Here is a 14,753-nt window from a genome sequence, read left to right as displayed (position 1 = left end):
CTTCTCCCTAATAGGTGACCAAGGAACCGTGTTGCTTCTGGGGCTGCTTGCTGATGTGCCAGAGACAACGAATGAAAGTCCTGCTACAAGTGAAGGAGAATGTTTCAACACCCTCAGCAAGGGAAAAAAGCATTGAAAAATAAAGACATTGTGCTCTGGGTTACCAGCAGGTTGCTTACATAGTCTCACTCGGTCGCATTCAGACAAGTCTGCTTGTATGAGCTTGTTAGCAGGGAGAAACACATCTAATGGTCGTGTCATTTAAAGATGATTAATACTAAGTGGTTCTGGCAGGGTAAACTCTGCTCCCTTTCACATATCCTGGGCATCCGATAGCAGCTGCTCGGTTAGAAAGAGGTGTTATCTGGAAATCTGCAGTGTTTTCCATCGCTGAGCGGTACAACCATTTAGTGCGGCTGCAAAAGAACACAGATTACGAGATGATAAGGGTGTCTCTGTTCAGAAGCAAAAGGTCAAACCAAGGCATTCTGCAGCTTCCTGGCACAATCCCCAGATCAAAGGAGCAATTGCCCAAATTCATCATCACTATCATCATTTATTCTATTTCCACATTGCCCTTCCAAAGATAGCGGGGTGGTTCACAACAGAGCAATACAAAATGAGAATGTAAAATACATAATAAGACTGAAACAAACCAATGATTTCCCCCAGAGCTGTCTTAAGTAAATTCGCTGCCCTGGCGCAAAGATCCCTCCAATGCTGGACATAGAAAGGGCCCCATTACCTTCAGTAGCTTAGGGCCTCATCAATCCTAAATCCGGCCCTGGATGCGCCAATCTCTTTAAGATGGTACTTGATAATTCCTGGTATCATGAAGAGGCAATGCAATGACTTGTTTGTTTGGAGGTAAAAGTCTGGAAATTTCAGCTGTTGCTCAGACTCGCAGTACCAAGTAGATGGTGGTAGCCAGGCTTGGCTGAAATATCCCCCTTTTTTATTCATGTTACAACATCACCTGAGATGTTTCTGCACATGCAGAGGAAGCCTTCCCGATAACCGACTGACTTGAGTCACAATTCAATAAGGAGCCTTTGGTGGGAAACAGGAAAGCATTGATCGCTGCTGAGGCTCCAGTGACATTTCAAAAACCAAAACATGGCTAATACAGGCGTCATGTTTCAGCCTCACTGAACAAATCTGCCTCTGAATGTGCCCCTTTGCTCTCCACTTGCGTTGCACCGAATTAGTTCTTCCATCTCCACTCCTGTTCAAATGTGAATAAACCAGAGAGTAACATACTCCTCGTCTTCATCTCACGACAGAGGCCTGTGAGGAATCCTTCATTTCGCGTCAGGCAAGGCCCCTGTCAGTTCAGAATGGCCTCACAAGTTGGCCACCTTTGGCCAATTCTATCAGGGCATTTCCTTATTGTCCTTGGTGTCTGTCTGGCTCAAGAGACAATGGAGTCCTACCCTCCAGTGCAGGAGAAAACAAGCTTGGTCCCTCTTCCACTTGACAGCCCTTGAGATATTTGAAGATGGCTCTCATAACTCCTCTCAGTCTCCTCTTTTTCCAGGCTAAACATACCCAGCTCCTTCAACCGTTCCTCATCAGGCTTGGTTTCCAGACCCTTGAACATCTTGGCTGCCCTCCTCTGCACACCTTTCCGCTTGTCAACATCCTTCTTAAATTGTGGTGCCCAGAACTGGACACAGTATTCCAGGTGGGGTCTGAAAGGGGGCACCATTCTTAGGGAATCCACGCTGGATTTGTGTAGGGTTTAATCGTTAGCATTTTCTTCTCCTGAAGATATCCTGCAAGGCAGCAGAGGTTTAGGACCGGGATTTCCTTATTGACTTGCTAGATTTATATCTAAATCAGCCTTCTCATATTTATTTGTCTCTCCCAAAGGGCTGTAATCACATGGCAAGTTCCTGCAGGCACAACCCCAAACAGAAAAAGTGTGTGCGCTCAAAGTTCTCCCACAAAGTGTGCTTGCTATGACAAATACCACTTAATCTCCCATCTTATAGTATAATTGCCAGAAACTTTTAAAAATGATGACCTATTATTTGAACAATCATTTTGAGTGAATCGGTGCACTGGGTTAGCTGTCATCTTTTCACTGCCGGTGCTAAAGTGAAAAGAAAAGAATGACCACAAAGGGGGGGGGAGGGAGGCCAGGACGCCTTGCAGGAGACGAAGGAAGTGATTTTCTGGTGAAGAAAAGCTTTGGGATGGCATAACAGCAACTGTTAAAAGACGGATTTGCATGGAAATGGAACAAAGCAAGAAGTATCAAGTTAAATTAAATCTCAATGAGGCAATGACAAGTCAACTGGTTGAAACAGCTTAAGCGCAAAAATTAAGAAAAGCGCCAGGTGCAGGGATGAAAGAGAAGGTTGTGTTTTTTTTTAAATCTCTTATGTGAAATTATATATAGAATCTCAAAACACTTCTAAATATCAGCAGTGCCAAACACTGACATAGCAGACTTGTGGGATGCTACAACTGGGAAATATTAATTGCTATGAAGGATGGGGGGGGGATAAACAGCAATTTTGGACCTGCATGGTGTGTGGTACTTGTAAGGGAGCGATGGTGGTGACGGGGGTTGTTTTACTTTCCTTTGCCACTCCAGCCAGCCCACAACATTTCTCCCTTCGTATTGCTGGCAGTGTGGTTCTTAAAGTTCATACAACGTGGGGGCACCTTGGTGGTTTGTAGAGTTTTACGACAGAAGTCATTGCACTCGGTGTGCTTATTGCACACAAACTCTGCTGGGGTTTCCCCCCAGAAATAAACTAGAGCAGTTAAGCATTTGTATGGACTGAGTTAGTTCAATCATTGTAGGTGCCAGGAGAAAGGCCTCTATATCAGAACATAAGTACGGCTGGAATAACCAGAGATTCCTCCAGTCAACCCATAGGCATTGCGAGGTGGGTGCGGTTCGCCCCGTGTGCCACCTCCGAGGGGGGTGACAAAGTGCTGTGTGGCACTCGATGTCTGCGAGAGACGCTTTGGTGTTGGTGCGTGCAGGCTTCCCTTATTGTAGGGCGGGCGGCAAAAGGCACACAATCTCCCCCCAAAAGAGAGTGCCATTGCGGCTGCCCCCCTGCCCACGCTGGGCACCACGCCCCTGCAGGCGGCGCACCACGCCCCCAGGATGTGCACCAGCCCCGCCCCGCCTGCTCTCCACACACACACCCCGGTGCCAGAGCATGAAGCTCTGCCACTGGTTATAGGGAACCAGGCAGAGGGCCTTCTTGGTGGTGGCGCCTGCCCTGTGGAACGCCCTCCCATCAGATTTCAAGGAAATAAACAAATACCATACTCTTAGAAGACACCTGAAGGCAGCCCTGTATCAGGATGTTTTTAATGTTTGATGTCGAATTGTGTTTTTAATGTTTTGTGGCTAGGGCAACCCAGTCAGATGCATGGCATATTATTTATTATTATTATTATTATTATTATTATTATTATTAGAGGCTTTTTTGGTTGGGAAGGTTGCTCTGGGTGAAGGTATCGCCTCCTTTTTCAGATGGTGTTTTTGTTAAAGCCAGTGCTCTGCCGGTTTGGGGTGGGGTGCTTCTGAGCACTGTCAGTTTCGCCCCTGTGGAACTGGTATTTTGTGGTGCCCATGGTTTCCTCCCTGGGTCCTGAAACACGAGGGACCCATATATGTTACTGAGCTGGGAATGGCAATAAAAGCGGGCAGCTCCTCCAGTCAATAGGCCTCGCTAGCAAGTGTTCTTGGGGCCCCTTCGCTGACATCCAAAGAACATACACATTTTAAGTCACATTTCGTTGTGCTTTCATAATTATTTGAATTGGCTCTTAGTTTCTAAGGGCACAGCTCAGTCCTTCCTTTCCTTTGTGCTTCTGGGAAGTGTTCCACTTTTTAAAAGAAGCATTTTAAACCACTAGATATGCATTTATTCACATCTAAAATAATATTTCACCTTCAATATTTCACCTTGCGATTGGCTTGGAAGGTGATACATTGGTAATATCAGAGGTGTTAGCCCAGGAGTACCCTCTCCCCTGACATGCTAGGAGGATGTAGAACCAGGTTTTTCCTCCCCAGAGTTTGCTGCAGGACAGAAAAAAAATGTACTTGTGTTTTCAAGACAGGGGAGACTGTTTTCCAACTTTAAAAACCCCCCAAACAAATAAACCTTCTGTGGGGAAATTCAGGGAGACAGGAGATGATATATCGTTTAATAATATCCTTCCTAACTTGTGCTAGCAAGTTCTGTAACTTAGCAGAGTTTTACATTCCCCTTTTAATTGCACAGCAGATAGCTGGTTGCAGGCTTGTGTAAGCCTCTCGCTATTAGATTCCTGGTTAAGTCCCCTTATATCCCGCCCCAAAGAATAAACACGCCACAATCTTGTGTAAAGTAAATAAAAGAAGTTTCCTTACATCAGGCAGAGCATAGTGTGATCCCTGAAGGCAGACTTAGTTACAGATGGGCGGGTACAAATAATAAATTATTATTATTATTATTATTATTATTATTATTATATATTATTATTACAAAGTATATGCATGTGGATCTACCCCATATGGGGGGGTTAATCCCAGCGACTGCAGACTGGCAGTCCCTGCAGTTCACACGACGAAAGGAAAGATGGGAAAGAGGGAGGAGGGCTGTGTGCCTTGTGGTTTTGTTACCTGTGCAGGTAAGGTCACCCCCACCTCTAGTCACATGCTAAGGGAAGTTTGTCCCAGCCCAGGAGGAAACAGGAAGTTCCAACTGGCTGGACCAAACATCCCCTCGCAAGTCCACTCTAGGAAAACAAGGAATGTATTACTTGACTGCTACTTATGTATCACATCCCACACCTTCCGCACTTATTGGCCGCCCCGTTGCCCCAAGGATGTTAAAGGGTTGTCCTGGGTTTTTCCTGAGGAATGGCTGGCACCACAGGGAGATTCCTAGTCACTTCAGGAAGGTGCAAAGCAAGGAGTTGAAAACTGAGGATGAAGATGCACTTTGCCGTGCCTGCGATTTGTATCCACGTACAGCTGCAACAGCCTGTTGACATTAGACATTTAAAAGACCTGCCAATATATACTTCAGTTCCGTTTGCTCCGGTTTCTGAGGTCTCGGAGGAAACCCTGCCCTCCTGATTATTTAAGACATTGGATTCTGCTCTGTGGCACTTTTAGTTTCAACCGCATCATTTATAACAAAAACAGAGCAAGATATTCTTCTTCTTCTTCTTCTTCTTTCTTCTTCTTCTTCTTCTTCTTCTTCTTCTTCTTCCAAACGCAAAACTTCCATTTCAAAAAACATGCTGATAAACAATGCCAAGGATTTCAGGCCGGCAAATCAGCAAAGGAACCAGATAGATTTGACTCCGTGTCTCGGGCTCCATTCATCTGCGTACTGCTTGATGTCTCCAGGGAATTCCTGTCATCGGTAGCTCCCAGACCCTCAGATTCAGGAGTGTCAGGCTAATAAAGTGGAGCTGTTATTTTTCCTTGGGGAAAAAAAAATGGAGAGGGAGAAAATGAGAAGTGTGACCGCAACTGCGTAATAGAAATACGATTGAGGGATTTGGTGTGGAAGGAAAAAGTTGGTATGAAGATGGAGAATGGGGGCGGGTGGGGGGAGAGCGTTTTGTTTCTGTTTTATGAAATAACACCATTTTCTCGTTTTAAATTTGCTTTTGCTAGGAACAGCTGCTTCCAGGTCAGATATCAATGGCATTTGGAAAGCAGCCCTAATGAAGTGAGCATGCAGCTACTATTAACATTAATTTTATTTTCATGCTCTTGGAGCCCAGCATATAAAGAATCGTTTAAGCAGGCACAGTGGGGGCTGTTAAAAATATGGTTTTGAGCGCCATCCATAGCAAACACACACACACACACACACACACACACACACACACACATAGAGAAGTAGCATTTTTATTTTATTTCATCTATGCATATACTGCTTAATACCAATATAGTCTCCAAACAGTTTGCAAAAATAAGAAAAGCAATAGGTTGTCTTCAAGAGAGTCGTTCCGTTTGTGCAAGGACTTCTGCTTGTGCAACAGACCATCCCCTTATTCCTCTTCCCACCTTCCCAAATTGGATAAATAGGCTTGGGGACAGATTTGGGGACAGATTTTGGAGAGAAAGGGGAAGATCCATTTTGCAAGCAGGAGCCCTTGCAGGGAGAGGGTGACCTCATTGGATTCAACCGCATGTAGCAATACGACTGGAAAACTACAATACTGAATAAAAATAATAAAGTCCCACACAACATCCGCAAGCAAACCACCATAGCACTTAATAATAATAATAATAATAATAATATAATAATAATAATAATAATGTTTTTATTAAGGTTTTCTTGGGTAGCAATGGCACATGCAGAGTCTCTGTTTTCAAGTCATAGAATCATTCAAACAAATCAGCCCTGTGCAGAGTGAGGCATTACTGCCAGAGGCAAGACGGGCACATTTTGAAGACGTCTTAAGAGCCAGGCGTTCCTCCCCCCTTCTTGCCAAGGCGCATCCTGAGCCACAAAATGCACCTCTGTCCCTACTATCACTTTCACATCTCAGATGTTAAATTCAGTGTGCATCCATCAAAATAAACAAGGCACACCAGTCTGAGATAATAGGTGGCCTCTTGCAGCACAAGCGAATGTTTGCTCAAAAGTAGGCTCATTGAGTTCGATGGAGTTCGCTCCCAAATAAATGTGCATAGGATCACAGCAGTTTTTAGACAACAGGCTGACAGCAACCCAGCATTTGTAAAATGTCATATTTTCATGGCTTTGTAAGACTTGCTACTGATTGAAGAATTAGACATTATATAAAGGATTCATTTGTCTAGACACTTAAATTACCAGAAAATGGCCAGTCTTCCTTCATTTTGTCCGGTTCCATAGCTATTGCATTCAGGTTATGTTACCTGCCGGATTAAATTTCAGTGTATTTTAAAACTTTCTTGTTCCTTTTCTTTTTTCAAGCAGCGGCGTTTAGGTATGAAGCAAAACAAATAGCAAAGGCAGCTCTTTTCCTATAATATTCTCAAGGTAGGGCAAAGTAACCAAGTGTGCAGTGCCATCTTGTGGTTTCTAACAAGAATTCTCATTTGATAACTAAAAGAAGAGAGATGGGTGGACTGGTTTTTGCTTATGCATTTCTACTAATTCGAAATGTTGTTTCGAGTAAACCCCGGACTGGCAGACATGGATATAAATAAGCCCATTTCATGGCAGATTTATCTCAGAAAATACAACCAGCAGGTTATTCAGCAGGCCACAAGAATGCCATCATTTGTGCATCTCCGTGTACAAGGTCTGAACATGAATGTTCAAGGTCTCATGTACAAGGTCCAAGTGTACAAGGTCTCGACTCAGCTCGAGTCTGGAAGGTACCTTTTAGGACAGTCTTGGGATCACAAGAGTTACAAGCCCACGAAACAGCAAGCAGCTATGCAGCTACTCTTTAGCTGCACACAGTGGTGTAGCATGGGCTACCGGTGCCCGGGGCTGCTTGGGGAGGGAGGTGTTGAAATTTTGCACCCCTAACAATTCTGCACCCAGGACGGCCGCCCCTGTGCCCCCCCCCATGCTATGCCACTGGCTGCACACTTCAGAGGCTGAGGGGAACTTTGGTTGGGTTTTTGGGGGGGGGGTAGATGGTTGGCTCAGTGCATGTTACCATGCCATCCAGAGTGGCTGAGGCAACCTAGTCAGATGGGTGGAGAAGGAGAAGGAGAAGGAGAAGGAGAAGGAGAAGGAGAAGGAGAAGGAGAAGGAGAAGGAGAAGGAGAAGGAGAAGGAGAAGGAGAAGGAGAAGGAGAAGGAGGAGGGATGATGATGTTAGATATACAAAGGACACATGGCACCTAGCAAACCTATTGCTTTGGTGGAAAATATGCATTGATGACCAACACAATCTAGTGAATGCAGTATTGGTTTATGGACTTGCAAGGAGAATGTGTGGATTCTTGCTTTGCTGTGGAGCTCAAAGAGAGGATTTGAGCAATTCACAATTCCTTCCTTCCTTCCTTCCTTCCTTCCTTCCTTCCTTCCTTCCTTCCTTCCTTCCGAATTCATAATTTCTCAGTCTCAGTACCCCATCCTTAGCATGGGGCTTTCATATGGGTGAGGATGAACATGGAAATGGACCGTCATTTATAAGCTAGGCTGCATCCCCTGGTACTGAGACATGTAGATCTTTTTTGTTTCACTGCTGCTTCTGGTCAAAAGGTGTCGGAGGTTTTTGAAGCACAGAACCCTGCAAAACCTATTTAACCAAGACTGAAAGCTAAATGCGTGAGTGTCTACAGCATGGGGGGATGGAAGGCATTTTTTCCACATCAAACTTGGCACGTAAATGAAGGGAATATGTGTCTCGTTGCAACAGACCCTGAAGCTGCTGAGCTTGTCTAGAGGAGCTGCCATTTCTCTCGGGTAATGCCTCAAATGCACTTTCTTGCTCCTGTCATGACTCCGTGTCATTCATTATGTTGGGCTCCCAGAGCTGGCAGTCTCCAGAAGGCAGGTGTGATTTAGATCCATCGCTTCCTTGCACAGTCTGTGCCAGGAAAAAAGGTTAACACTTTGTAGTGCCACACGACTGAATCCTTTAAGGAGGGAAATGGCAGCATCGGAGGAGGAAGTAGGTCAGTATCTGCTAGATTAAAATAAATACACATGAGCTAATGGCAATCAAGGCAAAAAAGAAAAAGAAATAAATCGGCTGCTACAGGGTCCTCTCACCCCGAGTAACCTTGAACTCGATGCTTTCTTTCCATTCAAGAAACTCTTCAGATATTATAACCACTTCTGATTTATGAACCAAGTTCACATCCCTCCCAAAGGAGCTCCGGGTGGCAAGTGTGCAAACAGCCTCTCTTGAGTAATATGCTAAGCTCGACTCCCTCATCAGCATTTTAGTGCAAATTCCTTCTAAAAATGCACATTTTTATATGCATTTTGCCTTGTAGGGACAATTTTGCAAAGCAATTTCCCCCTAACATAATGCATTTCTGCATGTTATCTTCACTAATATATATATACGTGTTTATGCCCACTTTACTCTAGTATGTGTTTTGGTAACATGCGTTGTAAAATCTGGAGAAGTGAGAATTTCAGAGGATGGCTGCATATTGTTTCAGGAAAGGCAGTTAGGAGGTTTGCCTATAAATCCAAACTGAACTGAATACCTCCCCCATTCTTACTCAGAATGAATCCGGACCAGCAGAAACTGGGGAGAAAGGAAAGGTGACCCCCTCTGTGCCCCGAGGCCTCTGGCTGTCCTCGGCTGGAGACAGAGCACAGGGCTGAAGAGACCTCTGGCCTGATGCTCTCGAAGGGACTTCCTCCTGACGCTTGCTATTCGTAACTTGATGGTAGTGAAAGCTTCCTGTTCAGCAGCTTCAGGTTTTGAAAAATATAATCTCTCCGCAGAGTGGAAGTAACAAGATTATTACGAAGGGTAGGAGGACACCTCGCTATAAATAATTTTTATTTCCAGATGAATTCTGGAGCACCGTGGCACCAAACAAACCCATCATTATTTTTAGTGCCTGTGCTCAAACATTCGCCGTTTACGACATGTCAGTTTGCCATTTGGAAACTCCTGCAACGTGAGTTGAGAAGAGCAGGAGCAATGGCACTGGCAGACAGGAATGTCCATTTCGAACCTAGGGACAAACCAGATATGACATTGCAGCATAGCTACCAACATTCTTAGTTGTGGATCCGGGACATGAAAGGGTTGGAAGTAATAGGAAGGAGGAGCATCTCTCCTCCGCATGTCTACAGCGCACAAGGAAGCTGTGGGCACAGCTTGCTTGGCCCTTGTCCAGCACTGCCAGGCCACAGCTCCATGCCCGTGTCAGGCCTGAGAAGAGGAGCAGAAGTGGCGACATCGCTGGACTTTTTTCTCTTCCGCTTGGCTCCGGCACAACTTCACTCCCAGGAGCAACCCTGGAGAGACTTGGCCAGCTCATTCTCTTCCCAGAGCTTGGTGGCAGTTCTGTAGGGAGAATGTGGGACATTCCCAAACAGAAGTTGGGAATGCTCCTGTGAATCCGGGATGCCCCGGTACAATTGGGGCAGTTGAAGGGTCTGCATTACAGCTGTGTGACTCTGTCTGGTGTGTGTGTGTGTGTGTTTATATGCTGTGGGTCTGTATCGGAGTGGCTGGGCTTTTCTGTGACGTTTCTCACCTCTTCCTTCACTACCCATAGCAGTCATTTTGTGTCAGCCCCCGAGGCACTTTCATCAATGGATGAGTACTGGAACCTCATAGTCCACCAAAAAGAGAGAGAAAGCACCAAAAGAGGGCCACATTCTGGGGCAGGGCCAAGGCCAAGACTGGATAGGGTATCCATTTATCTATTTTTTCACTCTTTCTTTCACCCATCCTCCTTTCTGCCACACCCTTCCCCCCACCTGACATCCCTTCCCCCATTTTCCCCTTACCATGCATGACGACAAATGTGCAGTGCTATTTTTCTAGGTGCCAGAGTGAACCCTCCTTCTCTTAGAATGGCAATGGTGCCCACCGGAGAGGTGGCAGAACTGATTTCTTGCAAGTTCCAGCTGAAAAAACATCCCTGGCCATATGCAGGCTGTCCTCTTCAAATCTATTTGTTTGTTTGTTTTTTGTTCCCACAGGAGTCTTTTGGCACAAGCTTGTGCCTGGTGAGGACAATGTGGAGTGTGTTCAGTTTCATGGATAGTAGGAGTACTAAACCCCACAGCTTGCAGGCTAGATCTGGCCCACAATGCCCCTTCAGGTGGCTCTCCAGCCCCTGGCAATATTGGGCACCTCTTCTCTGTCCCCAAAGGCAGCTCCCCTCCCTCTGCCACAGCCCAGTGACTAGAAGGCCTTACTGGCCAGGAAGCAGATCGATCCAGAGAAGTTTGTTCATGCTAAATTCCAGGTGACATCCATATTCATAGTTAGCTAGGTGAAACCCACATCAGTCGTGACCCACTTATTCCTAAGCTCCCCATTAGGGATGATGGACAATGAGGCCGGGAAACCTCTGTGTTAAATAAGCACAGAGATTTTGTGGCTGGTGCCAAAAGGGAAATTGCGAACCAGCCCTAGATCGTGCAAAAAAAGAAAAGAAAAACGGAAAAGGCTGAAGGACTTTTGAGAAGCCTTGAAAGAATCAGGAACATCAATCACTGCCAGCAATGTAGAATAAATAATGGCACGGCGATCATGATCAGTGACCTAAAAAGAAGACGTTTGCTAATAATATACCGGAGCCATGAAACAGGCAGCTTGATACAAGGTGATAATTTGAGGAGGCCTGTGGCAGCCAGGATGCCAGTCTAGCACTTGCAAGGACAGGAGGATGGAAAGCAAAGGAGCCCAAACTTCTTGGTATGATTTTGCTGGGATGCCAGGAAAAAAGCGGCAAGTCGTTTAAAAGGGTGTGCACTGTTTCTTGCTATGTGCATTAAACCTAATTAGAGAGATAAAGTGACGTTTTGGACCATGCAGCTTCCAGCGGTAGGACGTGGGGCAGCTGCCTTGTTCATTCTGTGTTCAAGCAGAGAAATATCGCCATATTCAGTGAGTCGGACTAAGAGGGGGTTGCGTTGATACAATACCAAGCCAGCCTCTTGGTAGGGAAGGGAAACGTGTGGAATTCCTCAAGTATAAAATACAGGGCTTTGACTATTGAGGAGATGCAGTATCTCCAATGGCTGTGTTGATTTCTTGGAAGAAAAGTGTGGACCATTGCTAATGATAAAGAAGGGATCAAGGCCCAGGTCACATCTATAGATAGTAAAAGTCACTTATAAAACTTTTACTCATATAAATAAACAGCAACAATGGCTGCCATAGATCAGGGTTTTCCTGGGATTTCAAAGGCAGAATTGATGTCTGGGGAGAATTTCCAAATCTTAGGCAAGTCAATCGAAAAATTGCGTGGTTTCTTTTAATAAAAAAAGCTCAACAACTTCTGGGTTTTCCTTAAAAATGCTAAAAAAAAAATGGGGTTTCCTAAAGAAACAAAGCTCACACCCTACTGTTTGGCATCTCTTTTGAGCTGCTTCCCATCTTTGGACTTGACAGTCTCTTTATATCCCAGTTTTTGCAGGTGCAGGAAAGAGAGTTAGAATGGCTTTTTTTCTAAAAAAATGTTTAGGGATACTCTCATTTTGAGTCAAGAAAATCACCATTTTATAGTTCAAATCGGGGGGAAATAAATACAGTAAATGGACAAAAGTACAAAGATTCACAAAATGTTTAGGGTATGCGTACCCCTGCTTCCCCCCAGAAAAAAGCACTGGCTTGACCCATCACGAGATCGCTGGGTAAGGGCTATAGCTCAGAAGCAGAGCGCACATTTTACATGAATCAGGGGTGCTAAATGTCAGAAGATTCAGGACTGCCAAAGTACGCGTCACGTGGTGTGTGGTAAAAACTATGGAATTCACACTGACAAGAGGCACGGATGACCAACAACCTGGGCGGCTTCTTTAGAAGAGGAATCGATAAATTCAGGGCTTTTTTTTCAATTGAAACTCGCTGGCACCCGTCAGGTGGGCACCATTGCCACCCTAAGAGAACAAGGGAGGTGATCAAGGTAAGTTCTGGCACCTCTTTTCCTAGAAAAATAGCACTGAATAAATCCATGGAGGAACAGGCGATCAATGATCAGACACTAGCCGTATCCAGTGCTGGATTTATGTATAAGCTAAACAAGTTCTAGCTTAGGGCCCCACTCTCTTGGGGGACCCCCAAAAAACTTAAAGGGGAAAAAACTGGATGTGCATTTCCAAAATATAAGATAAAAAACAAAATAAAATAAAACCTACATACGGCAACAGTGTTTTGTGTTTTTGTAGGCTCCTATGATGTAAGTCATGGGCCCTGCCTGCTAGTCTGCTCCCTAAAATATCCCTGGTTTGCTCCTTTCTATATATAGGGTGCCGACATTCTGCATGGATTGGTTGCATGGCAACATGGGCAAATGGCTCTTGAGGTCCATAAATTACAATATAGCATATATTCAACACACAAAAGCGACAATTTGTTGTTAACAAAGGACAGCTTGGCATAGAAGGGCCCCATTACCTTCAGGAGCTGAGGGCCTCATCCAATCTAAATCCGGCCCTGGCATACCATTTATGTCCTGCCTCTGCTATTAGGGACAGTCTGCCTCCTCTGAATACTGGGCATCACAGGTGGGGAAAGGCCCTTTTCCACTCAAGTTCTCCTTGTGGGCTTCCAGTGGGCATCTGGCTGGTCACTGGGAGAACTGGACAGGCCTCTGGCCGGATGTAGCAGGGCTCTTCTGCCATGGTATCTCTAGAGGAAGATGGACAAGACTCCTAGGAGGACCACTAACAATACTGAGCTAGATAGTCAATTGGACTAATGTGGCGCAAGACAAGTTCTTATTTCTTTGTTCCCTCTGGAAAGAAGACATCTCCCCATGCACACATCTTTCGAAATATTAAAATTTTGCAAAGTGCAGCAAACTTGGGAGCCGCGTTTTGGGTTTTACACCCCGAGACATTCTGCCCCTTGCTTGTTATGATTTATGACAGGAACATAAGATGATCCAATATTTGGCCACTGCCTTTAAATCAATGGGCTTTTCATTCTAAATGACAACCTTTGCATTTTATTAGTATGGCTTAGTCTTTAATAAGCCTTTACTGTGCCAATATATCACCTCCACACTGTTAGGAACAAGCTCTTGTACCCAATATAAATCACTCCCTGGCAGTGGCACAACCAGTTTCCCAGAAGACTCGGGGAATGAGGAGATGCTCTTGTTTCACGGGGAATGTAAAGAAGCCTCTGTTGTTACATGAACAACGTCTGGGTGGAATGGCCTGTAGGAGGGGGGAATCTACTTGTTTCCTGTACAATATGTGACATGTGACACAACGTCTGTCCACCTTGGAGTAACATGCAAGCTAATAATAGTACTTCACAACCAGGAATGATGAAATCATCAATCGCCTGGTGTAGAACTTTCCCAAATAATGACAGACATTTGGCCAGGTTGAGTCTCTTTGCTACTTGCTAGCTTATTTTTTCTTGAACTTTACCAGCCAGCCAGCCATTACTCCACATTTCCGCTCCCCCTAAAAGGAACAACGTGGAACCAGTTTGCGACAGGAGCGAGCGTTTCCTTGTCTCTGAGCCAGTCAAGGCCTCATCTAGCTTATCAAAGCTGAACACAGGTTTTCTCCTTTCCCATCACATTTATTTCAGGTTGCGGCCATACCAAGCCTGTCAAAAGAATCCTAGTTTAAGGCTTCTCGCTTCTCGCTCTATCCTCAACCTGTTTTGAGAGAAGAATTCTGGAAGATTTTGTTAGGGATTTCACAACTGTCAGGAGATAACACCTATCAGAGTGAACTCCCTATCAGTGGATAGCACCCCAGATAAGCAGATATCAAGAGTTGCATAGGGTCCAAAAGTAGCCCACAAGAAAGTCCAGGAATGCCCCACTGTATTTGCCTCAGTGCCCATCAGTTCCCTACAGATGGAGCGCTGAGGAAGAAAATGGCCTGGGCTCTGGAGAACTGAAACACTTTTCCAAACCTGATCAGCACCCGGTGTGTCCCGTCTAGACACATTCCCTAAGCACTCCTCCATCACCTCAGTTTCCCCAACACATAAACCTTTCAGAGATGCTCAGGGACAAACCAACACAGTACATTTCCAAACTGTTTCCCATCAAGCAACTTGAAGCTATTTGGTAACCAGAGCATCAGCAATACAACATATATATATATATATATATATATATATATATATATATAACCAATCTGAAGTCA

This window comes from Lacerta agilis, chromosome 16 (genome assembly GCF_009819535.1).
Source record: "Lacerta agilis isolate rLacAgi1 chromosome 16, rLacAgi1.pri, whole genome shotgun sequence".
Taxonomy (NCBI): domain Eukaryota; kingdom Metazoa; phylum Chordata; class Lepidosauria; order Squamata; family Lacertidae; genus Lacerta; species Lacerta agilis.
Note: the sequence above shows the minus strand (reverse complement) of the source record.